The sequence below is a fragment of the Prionailurus bengalensis genome, chromosome A1 (genome assembly GCF_016509475.1).
Source record: "Prionailurus bengalensis isolate Pbe53 chromosome A1, Fcat_Pben_1.1_paternal_pri, whole genome shotgun sequence".
NCBI lineage: Eukaryota > Metazoa > Chordata > Mammalia > Carnivora > Felidae > Prionailurus > Prionailurus bengalensis.
The window spans coordinates 143627458-143641599 of NC_057343.1; the positions used below are offsets into that span (position 1 = coordinate 143627458).

Genomic DNA, 14142 nt, shown 5'->3' on the forward strand with positions numbered 1-14142 from the left:
CCACATCAGGCTCTGTGCTGACAGCTTGCAGTCTGGAGCCTGCTTCAGATTCTGTATCTTGCTCCCTCTCTGCCCCTCCCCTGCTCACACTTTATCTCTCCCTCTCTGTCTCTCCCTTTCTCTCAAAAATGAGTAAACATTTACAAAAATTAAAAAAGAAAGGGAAAAAAAAGCAGCCGTCTGACCTATAAGTTAAGAGCAGCTCACACTATTACGCCCAGGGTACAAGGACCACACAATAATCAGCAGTTAAGAAATGATCGCGTATTGAGTCTTGGTGTGATATTAAAACAGAATATCCACAATTACATGAAAAGGCTATTAAAATTACCCTTCCTTTTCCAACCACCTTTGTAAGGCTAGATCTTCTTCATAAACTTTTACCAAAACAATGACAGATTGTAATAAGCTATCTTCTATTAATAAAAGACACATACAAAAATACATAACAATATCACTCTTCTTGCAATTATCTTGTTTGGGATAATATAGGTACTTTTCATCAGTTATTTATGTTAACATATAATGGAATTATTATTGCTGTTTTTCAGTGAACAAAAATATTTTTAAACTTCCATTTTAATTTCTGATATGGTGAATTTTGAAAGGTGTAAGCCACCTAACATAAGCTCTTTAGGTTCCGTAATAATTTTTAAGCAGATGCAGAGGTCCTAAGACCAAAAATGTTGAGAAGTGATGTATAATGTCCAATAGTGGTCACTGGTGACAGAGATGATTCTTTAGAGAGGGTGGCAAAAGAAACTTCAAAAGGAGACATTTGAGCAGTAATCTGAATCAAGGGAGAGAGTGACAGAGCCTTGGAAAAAGCTGAGACAAGAATCATCTAGGCGTAAGAGATAAAAAGTGCAAAGACCCTGAGCCCTGAACTTGCTAGAAGAATCCGAAGGCCAGCATGGAAGCATTGTGGCCCGTCACAGTTCCTATGCTGATAAGTGCCACTGCGCCCCCTGCTGGGGCATGACTGGAGTCCCTGGGGGCTCTGCCCTGCCCAGCTCCTCCCTTCCACTAAACCTCACACCCCTTCTCCTGCTCCTAGCTTAGCCAGGGAGGTACTTTCCTTTATATGAAATGGGGCTGGGGTCTCCCATTCAACTCTGCACTGGACACAAGCTTTCCCTAGAAAAGGCGAGCCACTCCTGATTTCCCTAGCATAAATGGGTCTCTGGGGACACAGAAGGTTGAGAGTGCCAGTTCTCAACCCAAGCCATAACTCTCTGGCCTCCATTAGCTGTCAGGTGGGTAGCAAGCAACTATTAATAAATGGCAAAAATGTGTTTGCAAATGATTTACTGGCTTTTATAATTTAAAGCAGAATGCATAAAGCTCAGGGAATTAAATCCCATCTCAGCTCTATCACCAAGGGCATATTAAGCATTCAACTGCCACAGTAATAACTGTAAGCTTTGTTATCAATAACATTTCTTTAAAAAAAATTTTTTTTTTAATTTTTTTTTCAACGTTTATTTATTTTTGGGACAGAGAGAGACAGAGCATGAACGGGGGAGGGGCAGAGAGAGAGGGAGACACAGAATCGGAAACAGGTTCCAGGCTCTGAGCCATCAGCCCAGAGCCTGACGCGGGGCTCGAACTCACAGACCGCGAGATCGTGACCTGGCTGAAGTCAGACGCTTAACCGACTGCGCCACCCAGGCGCCCCTAAAAAAATTTTTTTTAACTTTTATTTATTTTTGAGAGACAGAAAGAGAAAGAGCACAAGTGGGTGAGGAGCAGAGAGAGGGAGACACAGAATCCGAAGCAGGCTCCAGGCTCTGAGCTGTCAGCACAGAGTCCGATGTGGGGCTCGAACTGATGAACCGTGAGATCATGACCTGAGCCGAAGTCAGATGCTTAACCGACTGAGCGCGCAGGTGACCCTGTTATCAATAACATTTCATGCCTTCTCCACTACATTTCAATTCGCTTTCTTGAGAGATGGGGTGGCATAATAGAGAATACGCACCTGAGCCTGGACCTGCCCCAGAAGCATGTTGTGGTCATGTGAATAACAGATAAAATGTACACTGAAACTTCACATCCGCAGTTTTATTGGCACTACTGAATACTGATTAATCACTGATTTTCTCAGATTCAAATACTGACTACACAGACCAGAAAGATTTTTATCTCATATTATTTTTATCTTATTTTAAATACATGGCAATAAACGGATACAAAGTAGAAGCCAAAAAAAAAAAATTCACACTCACAATCTTTTTTTTCTCATTTATTATAAGCTACTATTGAAAAAAGCTTTCTCGCAAGCTTTGACACTGTTTTGAATTTCATTTTTGGGTCTCTTTCCAGAACTGATGTTTTTTGAGTTGCACCTGCCATTGCTTCATTTCCTGCTATCTTTCCATACCCTTTTTTAAAAATATTTTTATCTGTTTTTGAGAGGGAGATAGAGCATGAGCAGGGGAGGGGAGCAAGAGAGAGATACAGAATCCGAAGCAGGCTCCAGACTCTGAGCTGTCAGCACGGAGCCCGACATCGGGGTTCGAATCCATGGACTGCAAGATCATGACCTGAGCTGAAGTCGGACGCTTAACCACTGAGCTATCAAGGCACTCCTCTTTCCATACCCTTTTAAAGTTTTTTTTAATGTTTTATTTATTTTTGAGAGAGAGACAGTGCGAGCCAGGGAGGGGCAGAGAGTGAGAGGGAGACACAGAATCCGAAGCAGGCTCCAGGCTCTGAGCTGTCAGCACAGAACCCAATGCGGGGCTCGAACTCACGGACCGTGAGATAGTGACCCGAGCCAAAGTCAGACGCTTAACCGACTAAGCCACCCAGGTGCCCCTCTTTCCATACACTTTTAAAAGAACCATATAAAATATCTTTAAGGTGAAATTAAAACGGATTGCTTTTTAAGGTGATGGATACATTCACTCTCTTGATTGTGGTGATAAGTAGATACATATCAAAACTTAATCAAATTCTATACTTTAAATATGTGGTTTATTGTATGTCAATCACACATCACTAAAACTATTTAAAAATAAAAGTGAGTTTAAGTTTCCTATTAAGATTTCTACGCCTTTCCTAGAAATCACTGGACACCTTCACTGGGATATGTGCCAGATGCCTTCCACTTGCTTTCTGAATCCACATTCTGCCTTCTGTCCTGCTCTCTGCCCTGGGGAAGCTGACCTATGGGAACCAAATCAAAGAACTATGCACCTTCTGGCTTCTAAGTGGGTTCAGCCAAGGGGGAGCCCTGACACGAAATTACAGGGAGAGAAGAGATAGGTGGTTCTTTACTGCCAGACCAGGCCAGTTCTGTGCAGGCCATCCTGAAGGCAGCCTTCTCTACATGACACTCTCTGTCTCTAGGTTCTTTCCTTCCTTCCCCTCCGGTCCAGGACTAGTAACAGCTCCACTGGGTTATACACTTTTACTTGGGGTCCCCTTCCCCCAGTTCACACTCTTGAAAACAGTCCCCTTATAAGTAAACTTCCCTAAATATCCTAATTTGGCTATGCCAGCTCCTTCCAGCTGGGATCCTGAATAATAAGGATGTTACAATATCCAGGCAGGGAACAAGAAACACTGCTCTCAAAACACACACACACACACACACACACACACACACACACACACCCCAAATCATAGAAAGACTGTCCATGGTTAACACTTGAAATTTACTCGACAGAAAATAAACCCTAGGTTCAAAAATTTTATAATATACATGAATTGGCACTGGTGCAGGAAAAGTAAAGGTAATTATTTTATGGGATTCAAAAGACTCATTGGAGATAAATGCTATGTGCAGATTTCTTTAAGTGGAAAGCTCATCCATCGCATGCAGAGAATTAACTCTGATAGCTATAAAGCACTGCCAAGGGATGCTGTGTGATTCGGTTTTCCTAGACCATGGGCATCAAGCCAGGTGGTCAGCTGAAGCCTGTTTCTATTATCTACAATCATATGGAGCAGAGAATTTGTTCTCTTCAATTCCCGAGAATTTATTTGACAGAGCATTTTTATGGCATTACTGGGGAAGCGGAAGCCAAACTCTGGATGACAGCCAAAAACATGTTTTTAGTCTGTTCAAACACTATTGGAAGTAAGGAAGCTGTAATGTGTAGAGAGGCAGTAAACAGGCCAATGCGGAGCTGGTTCCAACAGAGCACAGGACTACAGATCCACACCATGCATCACGGGGCAGGCTGATAACAGGGCACCAATAGGAATCAAGAGAAAAAGAAGTGTCCCCTTGTAAACACAACAGTACGTAAAACAATTCCATCCTAGCACCCATCTTCAGTGTTCAGAGAGCATTACAGATGGAGAGGGTTATACGGATAATACATGAGAATCCAAAGGAGTTACTCTATACCTACCATGTGTGGCTATCCGTTCTTCATTAAACCAAATCCTCTCTCCAAAAACAGCTTCTCCTAAGATTTTACTGGACCATCAAGCATTCCCTGCACAAAGGCAAAGGGTCTATATAATCAGTAAAGGACCTGGCTTGTCTCTAGATTCCTTCCATGAGGTAAGTGATGAAAATCCTTGTGTGTGTATTTTGTCGCATATAAAAAGGTATTTGATCCAGTGAGTTATTCTGTCCTGTGTAGACATGGAAGGAACTATCAGTGGAGTGTCATGAACTTAAAAGGGGGAGGGAGGAGGGCGGCTCCCACATCAGAACCTCTCACTTATCCCCCCTTTAAGAGGTCCAGGGACTCTATTATCTCTGATCTGGAAGCTCAGAGCACAATATTTCCACCGAACTGATAATAAACTCTCCCAGAGGCTATGTGAACCACTGCTACCAGTATGGCAATGAATGCGGTTTCTCCCCTAACGTAATTAGCGTTGGGATAACATCCTGTTGAATGGAAGGAAGATTCTGTCCTATCTGACCTGTGCAAGATGAACTCATACTCTCACTGTACCCAAGTATTTGTACCCAGTACTTGAAAATTCCGCTGCAGAATTTCAAGTACTGCTACAGTACTTGAAAATTCAGAAAAACGAGCAACTCCACCCTCCCCTTTATGCACCAGAGAGCTAAGACGGACGCTTCCTGACAGGAACACAATCACAGAACATGCTGGTGGCCAGCCAGGAGTTCAGAATTTCCAGCCTGTGTCTGAGTCAGTACACCACAGGTTTTAACCACGGTCAAGTACCACTCATGCCGCCTTAGGGTTTATTCCTGGAGCTGCCCCACAGAACAAATGGATCCTGGAGAATCGGCTCCCTCCCCCCTTAAGCTTTCTAAAATGCAGTCAGCTGCCCATGCTGTTGAAGCCAAGAGCTACAGAACACACATTATGTGTGTTAGGGGCCTGACTTTGCCATCTGGCCTGGTCCTCCAGAACTCGGGCTGCAGAACTGGCTGGTGTCACTGACAGTTTTAAGGGTCTATTTATTCTGGTGGTGATTAGCAAAGAGTGTAAATCTCTGACTAAACCCACAAAGGGATGTTGTTTGTAAAAATAAACAAGGCAAAAACTGTTTCAGTGCCTTCCTCTGTGTAAATTATAAAGCCAACCAAAAGCTCACAATGGGAAGGTAGGAAAATATGGAGGAAAAGAAATGTTTAGCAAAATGATAAGATTAAAGAAACAAAAACAAAGAGAGTTACCAGACAGTAACAACTTACACTTAAGGTGATTCTTGAAATAACAAACCTCAAAAATCAATCAGCAAAAACATCCCGTAAGTCAATGGGTCATACTCCACTGAGCCCCAAACTTATTTCCTTATTGCCTCATTTCCAATTACGTGGGAAATAAAACATGTAAAATACGGAACTGTTTCTTTAAAACATCTTCATACGTCCAGAATATGGCCTCCAGGTGCCTCTACCCTTCTGGGAAAACACCTCTTGGCTCTGGCTAGGCTTAGGAGAGACACCTGGCTTTAGCAAAAACAAAAGATCCATGAGATCAGGTCATCCGTGGCTCCCTGCATTATAGCCATGATGTGCTTTAGTAGGGAGCCATCTTATTTGTCACTATGAAGCTAAAGCATCCTATGTTTCTCCCCCTAAGGAAGCACAAGAATACAGGCTCATAAGTGCTTTCTCTTCAGAGGCACCTATGGCCCCCGTACTGTATGCTCCTCTTGCCTCTCGCTCCTTGGAGGCCATTTCCAGAGGGTCCTGTTAACCCTCCCAATTTGTGACCTCCTTCCTTCCCCAGTCACTCCACCTACTTCTAGCTCTTCACTCCTCTTTGCCCTACTTCTAGTCTTAGAGCCCAGGGAGAGGCAAACAGGGACAAGAGTCCACTGAGAGGCAAGCAGGTGGGGGGATGATAAAGAATGGGTAGGCAGGATGCTGGGTAGGCAAGATGATAAAGAATGGGTAGGCAGGAAAAGAGGCAGGGAGGAGAGGGCATCCTCAGGCAGAACCCCTTCCTCTTCCCATGCCAGTATGCAGTGCCCTATTCTACCTGCAGCCATGGGTCTCAGCAACTTAAAGCAAACTCAAAGCAAAAGTCAACAATCACCCACAATGCTCCTGCACAGCCTCCGTCCTACATTTCCTGTCCAAGGCTCTGCTTCAGGGGTGAGTGAAAAGCCCTGAGATGTCCTGTCCGTTTATCAGCATGATTAAGAAAAATGTGACTTGGGTCCCTTAAGAGTAAAACCTTGAAGTCATCTTTCATTGCTTCTATTCTCTGCCAAGGTTACAGAGTTTTAATGGAGTGGCCCCCTCAGTTCCCAAGGTAAGTATGTTCCCAATTGAGGACCAAAATTACTTTTCTTATTTATTTATTTTTTCCTAGAAGGAAGTGCTCCCACTAAGGCCTACGACTTTAGTTACCCTTTAATCTTTTTAGATTCTTAAAAAGGAAGCGGGGGCACTAGAAATGGCAGACCAACCATACCATAAGCAGGGAAGATCGTGAACTCTCACAGGAAATGCTCAGGTGTTTAAGTTCTTAGCACATTCGTTCATTTCACATTCACATTCAACACTGAGTGCTTCTCTGGGCCAGGACCAAGCAGGACAATCCTACCGAGAACTCACAACAGAGAACAAACCACCACATTTAAAATGTGTACTAAGAGTGCAAAGGTAAAACGAATATTTCATATTGAAGAGTCAATGTGTAAGAATAAAGAAATTCAGCATTTTCTTTTTTTAATTTTTTTTTAAATGTTTATTTATTTCTGAGAGAGAGAGACAGAGTGCGAGCGGGGGTGGGGGGCAGAGAGACAGAGGAAGACACAGATCCGAAGCAGGCTCCATCCAGACTCCGAGCTGTCAGCACAGAGCCAGACGGGGGACTCGAACTCATGGACTGTGAGATCATGACCTGAGCTGAAGTCGGACACCCAACCAACTGGGCCACCCAGGCACCCCAGAAACTCAGCATTTTCAGGTCTTCTTTTGAACTAAAAAGCACTATACAAATTCTATTAGAAAAGCTGATGCATTTTTATTTATCTGGTCACTTTTACAAATACCTTGATTACGTATTTGTATTGAAATATATCTGACATATAACAGTGTAATTTTAAGGTGTGCCGCATTTATACACTGTGATATCATTGCCATTGTAGCAATAATTAACACGTCTACCATGTTCTTTTTAGTGGTTGGAATCATGAAGTTCTAGTCTCTTAGCAAATTTGATGATTTTATTTATTTTTATTTTTTTATTATTATTTTTTTAATTTTTATTAACTATTTATTTTTGAGAGAGAGACAGAGTGTGAGTGGGGTAGGAGCAGAGAGAGAGGGAGACACAGAATCCGAAGCAGGCTCCAGGCTCTGAGCTGTCAGCACAGAGCCCGATGCGGGGCTTGACCTCAAGAACTGTGAGATCATGACCTGAGCTGAAGTCAGACGCTTACCGACTGAGCCACCCAGGCGCCCTGCAAATTTGATGATTTTAATACAGTATTGTTGACTAGGTTGACGATACTGTACAATTAGATTTCTAGGTCTTATTTACTACTTGTTGCAAGTTTGTACCCTTAAACAATATGTCCTATCCTCCCACCCTCTAAAGGATTTTTAAATATATTTTTAAAAATGTTTAATGTTTATTTCTGAGGTGGGTAGGGGCAGAGAGAGAAGGAGACACAGAATCCGAAGCAGGCTCCAGGCTCTGTGCTGACAGTTCAAGCCCATGAACTGTGAGATCATGACCTGAGCCGAAGTTGGACACTTAACCAACTGAGCCATCCAGGCGCCCTAGGATTTTTAAATTAATATTTCAGTCTTGAGACTCCAACCAAGGGGAAAATGAATATAAAATCTATTTCATTATATGCACAATGTGCCTCTGAAGGATACTAAGAAACTAGTAAATAATAAATAACAAATAGGGGCTCCCTACAGAAAGGAAGGCTGAGAGTCAAGACAAATTTTTTTTTTGTTTTTTGGGTTTTTTTTACATGTAGCTCTATTTAAATGTCTTATATTTGAAACCTGGAATATATTTCCCAAAGACAATTTTTAAAATAAGCTTACTTTATTATTTTTTTCAATATATGAAGTTTATTGTCAAATTGGTTTCCATACAACACCCAGTGCTCATCCCAAAAGGTGCCCTCCTCAATACCCATCACCCACCCTCCCCTCCCTCCCACCCCCCATCAACCCTCAGTTTGTTCTCAGTTTTTAAGAGTCTGTTATGCTTTGGCTCTCTCCCACTCTAACCTCTTTTTTTTTTTTCCTTCCCCTCCCCCATGGGTTTCTGTTAAATTTCTCAGGATCCACATAAGAGTGAAAACATATGGTATCTGTCTTTCTCTGTATGAAAAATAAGCTTACTTTAAAAAGGCGGAGTAGGATAAAAAATTTAATTCTAACTGGACTAACATGTATACAAAGAATGCCACATAGCACTTTATTGTGGCTCCTTAAAATATATTTACTTATAACACTGTTAGATTAGAAATATGCTTTAATAGGGGCGCCTGAGTGGCTCAGTCAGTCGAGCATCCGACTTCGGCTCAGGTCATGATTTCATGGTTCATGAGTTCGAGCCCCGTGTCAGGCTCACTGTTGTCAGTGCAGAATCCCCTTTGGATCCTCTGTCCCCCTATCTCTCTGCCTGCCCCCTGACTCTGGAGTGCTCTCTCTCTCAAAAATAAACAAACATTTTTTAATTAAAACAAAAAGAAATATGCTTCAATATACAGTAACCTTCAATGTAACATCATTATGAAAACCTGAGTAAGTAAGTTGAAATTTAATATTTTATCCTGAGCAGGCAGCATGAGCACAGGGAGACCCTGCCTCCCTCTGTGAGCTCCTACCGCGCTTTTCATACCCACCTACACTGAGTTCCGATCGCAAAGGCCTCGTCCCCTTTTTGAAAAGAACTCACTGCAGCCTTGAGCCTTAACTGGCTGTCCCTCCCACTGTGTTAAATTCTCTTTCCCAGGATCTTTGAATGGTTCATTCCTCTCCATTCTGGCCTCTGTCCCCAACACCTGCGTGGAGATAATTTCCTGAGCAACTTACACTTGACCTACTTTATTTTCTTCTCTACATTTATTACCAGGCCATTTCAAGTCACCCAGTGGGGCACCTGGATGGCTCAGTCAGTTAAGCGCCTGACTCCTGATCTCTGCTCAGGTCATGATCTCCCGGTTCGTGATTCAAGCCCTGCATTGGACTCTGCGCTGACAGTGTGGAGCCTGCTTGGGATTTTTTCTCTCTCCCTCACTCTCTGCCCCTCCCCTGCTCGCACTCCCTGTCTCAAAATAAACTTTAAAAATAAAGAAATAAAATAAATTCACCTCGCTTACTCATTTGTTTATATGTTTATTTCATCTCCTCATCTCACCTCCAACAGACTATAAGCACCAGGAGATCCCCAGGGTATAGCACAATGCCTGGCATAAATAGCTGCTCAACAGATATTTCTTGGATGAAAGAATGAACGAATGCATCGTACTAAATGGTGATAGACTGAAAGCTTTCCTCTCAGATCGCAAATAAGAAAAGGATGTCCACTCTTGCCACTTCTAGTCAACATTGTACTGGAGTTTCTAGTTGGGGCAATTAGGCAAGAAAATGAAATGAAAAGCATTTAGATTGGAAAGGAAAAAGCAAAACTATTTCTATTTGCAAATGACAGCATCGTGTATATAAAAATCCTAAATATCACACACGCATGCTTTCAGAACTAGTTAAGTTCAGCAAGGTTGCAGGCTACAGACCAAACATCAGTTGCATTCCAAACACTAGAAATGAACAGTTGAAAATGAAATTAAGAAAACAACTCTATTTATAATGATATCAAAGTGCATAAAAACTTAGGAATAAATATAACCAAACAACTCCAACACTTGTAAGCTGAAAACTATAAAACATTATTGAAAGAAGTTAAAGGGGCGCCTGGGTGGCTGAGTCGGTTAAGCATCCGACTTCAGTTCAGGTCATGATCTCACAGTTCGTGGGTTCGAGTCCTACGTCGGGCTCTGTGCTGACAGCTCAGAGCCTGGAGCCTGCTTTGGATTCTGTGTCTCCCTCTCTCTCTGCCCCTCCCCCGCTCCGGCTCTGTCCTCTCTCTCCTCTCTCTCTCTCTCAAAAATAAATAAACAGCCTTGTCTTCCTTGTTATCACATAGGGATAAAAGTAGTAGCCGCCTCATCAGACTGTGAGACAATTAAATGAATTAATGTAAAGTGCTCAGAATGGTGTCAGTATATTGTGTCTTAGAGCAATAAGCCTCCTTAGTTCCCAAAAGGCTGGCTCCTTTATTTATTTTTTTAAGTTTATTTATTTATTTTGAAACAGAGAAAGAGAGCGCGCACGTGCAAGCAGGAGAGGTGCAGAAAGAGAGGTAGAGAGAGAGAATCCCAAGGGGCTACACACTGTCAGCACAGAGCCCAATATGGGGACTTGAACTCACCCACTGAGAGATCATGTCCTGCACCGAAATCAAGAGTCCAACTGACTGAGCCACCCAGGTGCCCCAATGTTGGCTCCTTTAAAAAAGGATGCTTGCTAGGGGCGCCTGGGTGGCGCAGTCGGTTGAGCGTCCGACTTCAGCCAGGTCATGATCTCGCGGTCCGTGAGTTCGAGCCCCGCGTCGGGCTCTGGGCTGATGGCTCAGAGCCTGGAGGCTGTTTCCGATTCTGTGTCTCCCGCTCTCTCTGCCCCTCCCCCGTTCATGCTCTGTCTCTCTCTGTCCCAAAAATAAATAAAAAACGTTGGAAAAAAAAAAAATTAAAAAAAAAAAAAAAAAAAAAAAAAAAAAGGATGCTTGCTAATCTGAAGTAATTTGCCATTGGGTCTCCTGAACCCAGAATAAAACGGGAGAAAAGTCAAGCAAAAAAGTCAACTGGGGAGGCTAGCTTGCTACACTGAGTGGGCTCTAAACTATTTTGGAGTACACAGCTTCTACCCTTCCTTCACATCGTAACCACAGGGTACTCCATGTACTTTTTTTCCTCCAAGGCAGAGAGCGGTGACTGGTAGAGGAGGATGTTAGGGGACAAAAGCAGTCAATTATATGAACAAGTTTTGGTTTTATTTTTATTTTTTAACATTTATTCATTTTTGAGAGTGAGAGAGGCAGAGCATGAGCAGAGGAGGGGCAGAGAGAGCAGGAGACACAGAATCAGAAGCGGGCTCCAGACTCCAAGCTGTCAGCACAGAGCCCGACTCCAGGCTCAAACCCACAGACCATGAGAACACAACCTGAGCTAAAGTCTGATGCTTAGCCGACTGAGCCACCCAGGTGCCCCTATATGAACAAGTTTTTTGAAGTATGGTATTTGCTTTCCTGTTCAAGACTGTTGGAAGAGAGGAAGTTAGAGAAATGAATGGCCCTCCCATTCTTCTGCAATTTGAGTTCAGTTCTCTTATTTCAGAGCAAATGCAGAACTATTCTGGGCAGACCTTGCCTTCTCTCCTTTCTTCTTTACACAAACATTCCTTTACTACAAACTGTCCAGGATAAGATCTGCCTTACAGCAGAGCTTCCTGATTATACCTTGCAGCCCAAGCCAGACCTGTGGAAAGGACTTACGGTTGATGGTGAAGGCAACCATCCTTTATCTCCATTGCAAACCCTGGCTACAGCTACTTCTCAGGCCTGTAGTCTAACTATATCTTTTCTGTTTCTACAAGTCTTCAGATCACTGTGGAAATCGTTATTGCAAATAAACCCTCCCTTCTCTTGATCTCAGGACAACATGAGGCTAGAGTTGATCTGAAAGGCTACATGCACATAGACTTAAGAGGGGAAGTTTCAAGCATATCCCATGACTTGCATGGTAAGGACTCAAAATATGCTTGTTGAATAAACAGTCCGTATATAAGGAGGTATGCTGGTGTTCTCAAATGGTAACCATTTATTGTATTTAATATAGTCATAATCACATCAGGATCTTATAAAATCATCAATCTTATTCAGATTAAGCAAATAGGATATAATTTTATAGGCCTGAGAGGACTAATGGATACAGGAGAGGCACAGACCCAATTTAAATACTTTCTAGCTGTGTATTTCTTTTTTTTTAAGTTTATTTATTTTGAGGGGGAGAAAGAGAGAGAGAGAGAATGAAAGAGTGGGGCAGGGCAGAGAGAGAGGAGAGAGAGAAACCCAAGCAGGCTCAACAATGTGGGGCTCGAACTCCCGAATCCTGAGATCATGACCAGAGCCAAAGTCAGACCTTAACCAACTGAGCCATCCAGGAGTCCCTCTAGCTGTGTGATTCTTAACACACTATCAAACTTCTACAAGTTTACTTCCTCATCGGTAAAGGGGGATTGGAAGTTATAGCTACCTCGTGGGCTATTTCAAGAATTAACTTTAAAAACAGTAAAGCACCATGCAAATGTTCTTGATATTCTTAGTTATTTAACATATGTGCACATTCTACAAGTATAATATCTCTGTTAACTACATAGAAGTTTTTAAAGAAAAGCTTTTAAAGAGATAATGTCAGATAACACTTTACACCTGTCAGACTGGCTAGTATGAAGAGAACAAGAAATAACAAGTGTTGGTAAGGATGCAGAGAAAAGGGAACCCTCCTGCACTTTTGGTAATCCAGTACATTGATGCAGCCACTATGTAAAATAGTACAAAAGCTCCTCAAAAAATTAAAAATAGAGGCATCACACAACCCAGAAATTCCACTTCTGGGTAGTTACCCAAAGAAAATGGCCAGCCAGGGGTGCCTGGGTTAAGTATCAGTTAAGTATCAGACTCTTGATTTTGGCTCAGGTCATGATCTCATGGTTTGTGGGCTCAAGCCCTGCCTCAGGCTCTGCACTAACAGGACAGAGCATGCTTGGAATGCTCTCTCTGCCCCTCCCCCGCTTGTGCGCTCATGTGCACTTGCTTGCTTGCTCTCTCTCGAAAAAAAAATAAACTTCAAAATTTTTAAGGAAAATGGTAAGCCAATCTGAGGCGATCTGTGCACCCCTACGATCTTTGCAGAATTCTTCACAACAGCCAACATACGGAAGCAACTGAAGTGTCCATTCATGGATGAAATAAATGATAAATTAGATGTAGTATATATACAATGGAATACTACTCAGCCATAAAAAAGAATGAAATCTTACCATCGTCACATGGATGGACCTAGAAGGCATAATGCTAAGTGAAATAAGTCAGAGAGAGACAAATACCATACGATTTCACTTATATGTGGAATACTAAAAAACCAAACAATGAACAAACAAAATAAAACAGGAACAGATTCATAGATACAGGAAACAGTTGGTTACCAAAGGGAGAAGGGCTGGAAGGAAGGCAAAAAAGGTGAAGAGGATTCAGAGGTACAAACTTCTAGATATAAAATAAGTAAGTCATGGAGATATAATGCACAGCATTGGGAATACAGCCAATATAACACTGTCCTAATTTTGTATGGTGACAAATGGTAGCTAGACTGTGAGGACTATTTCATAATGTATAAAAATATCTAATTACTATCATGTACACCTGAAACTAACAGGAGAGTATATGTCAATTATACTTTAATGATAAATAGAGAAAGATGCTCAGAGGCATTGAACACAAGTTAAATTAGAAAGGAATTATCAGCAGCCCAAGAAAAATCAATCTGCGTAAGTTCATCGTGCTGAGAACTTGGAAAAATGAATCTCTGGTGACAGGCCTAACCTAGGCCCGCAGCGTTCACAAGGAGCAGAATCGCACCCACTGCAGGCACTTTTCC

General features: G+C 42.3%; 1 protein-coding gene across 1 annotated transcript in view; it reads right to left on the reverse strand.

Moving 5' to 3' along the window:
- The window catches only part of ARSB (arylsulfatase B), a 172051-nt gene that overhangs the window by 156590 nt on the left and 1319 nt on the right, over window positions 1–14142 (reverse strand). The gene's annotated exons all lie outside the window — the stretch shown is intronic.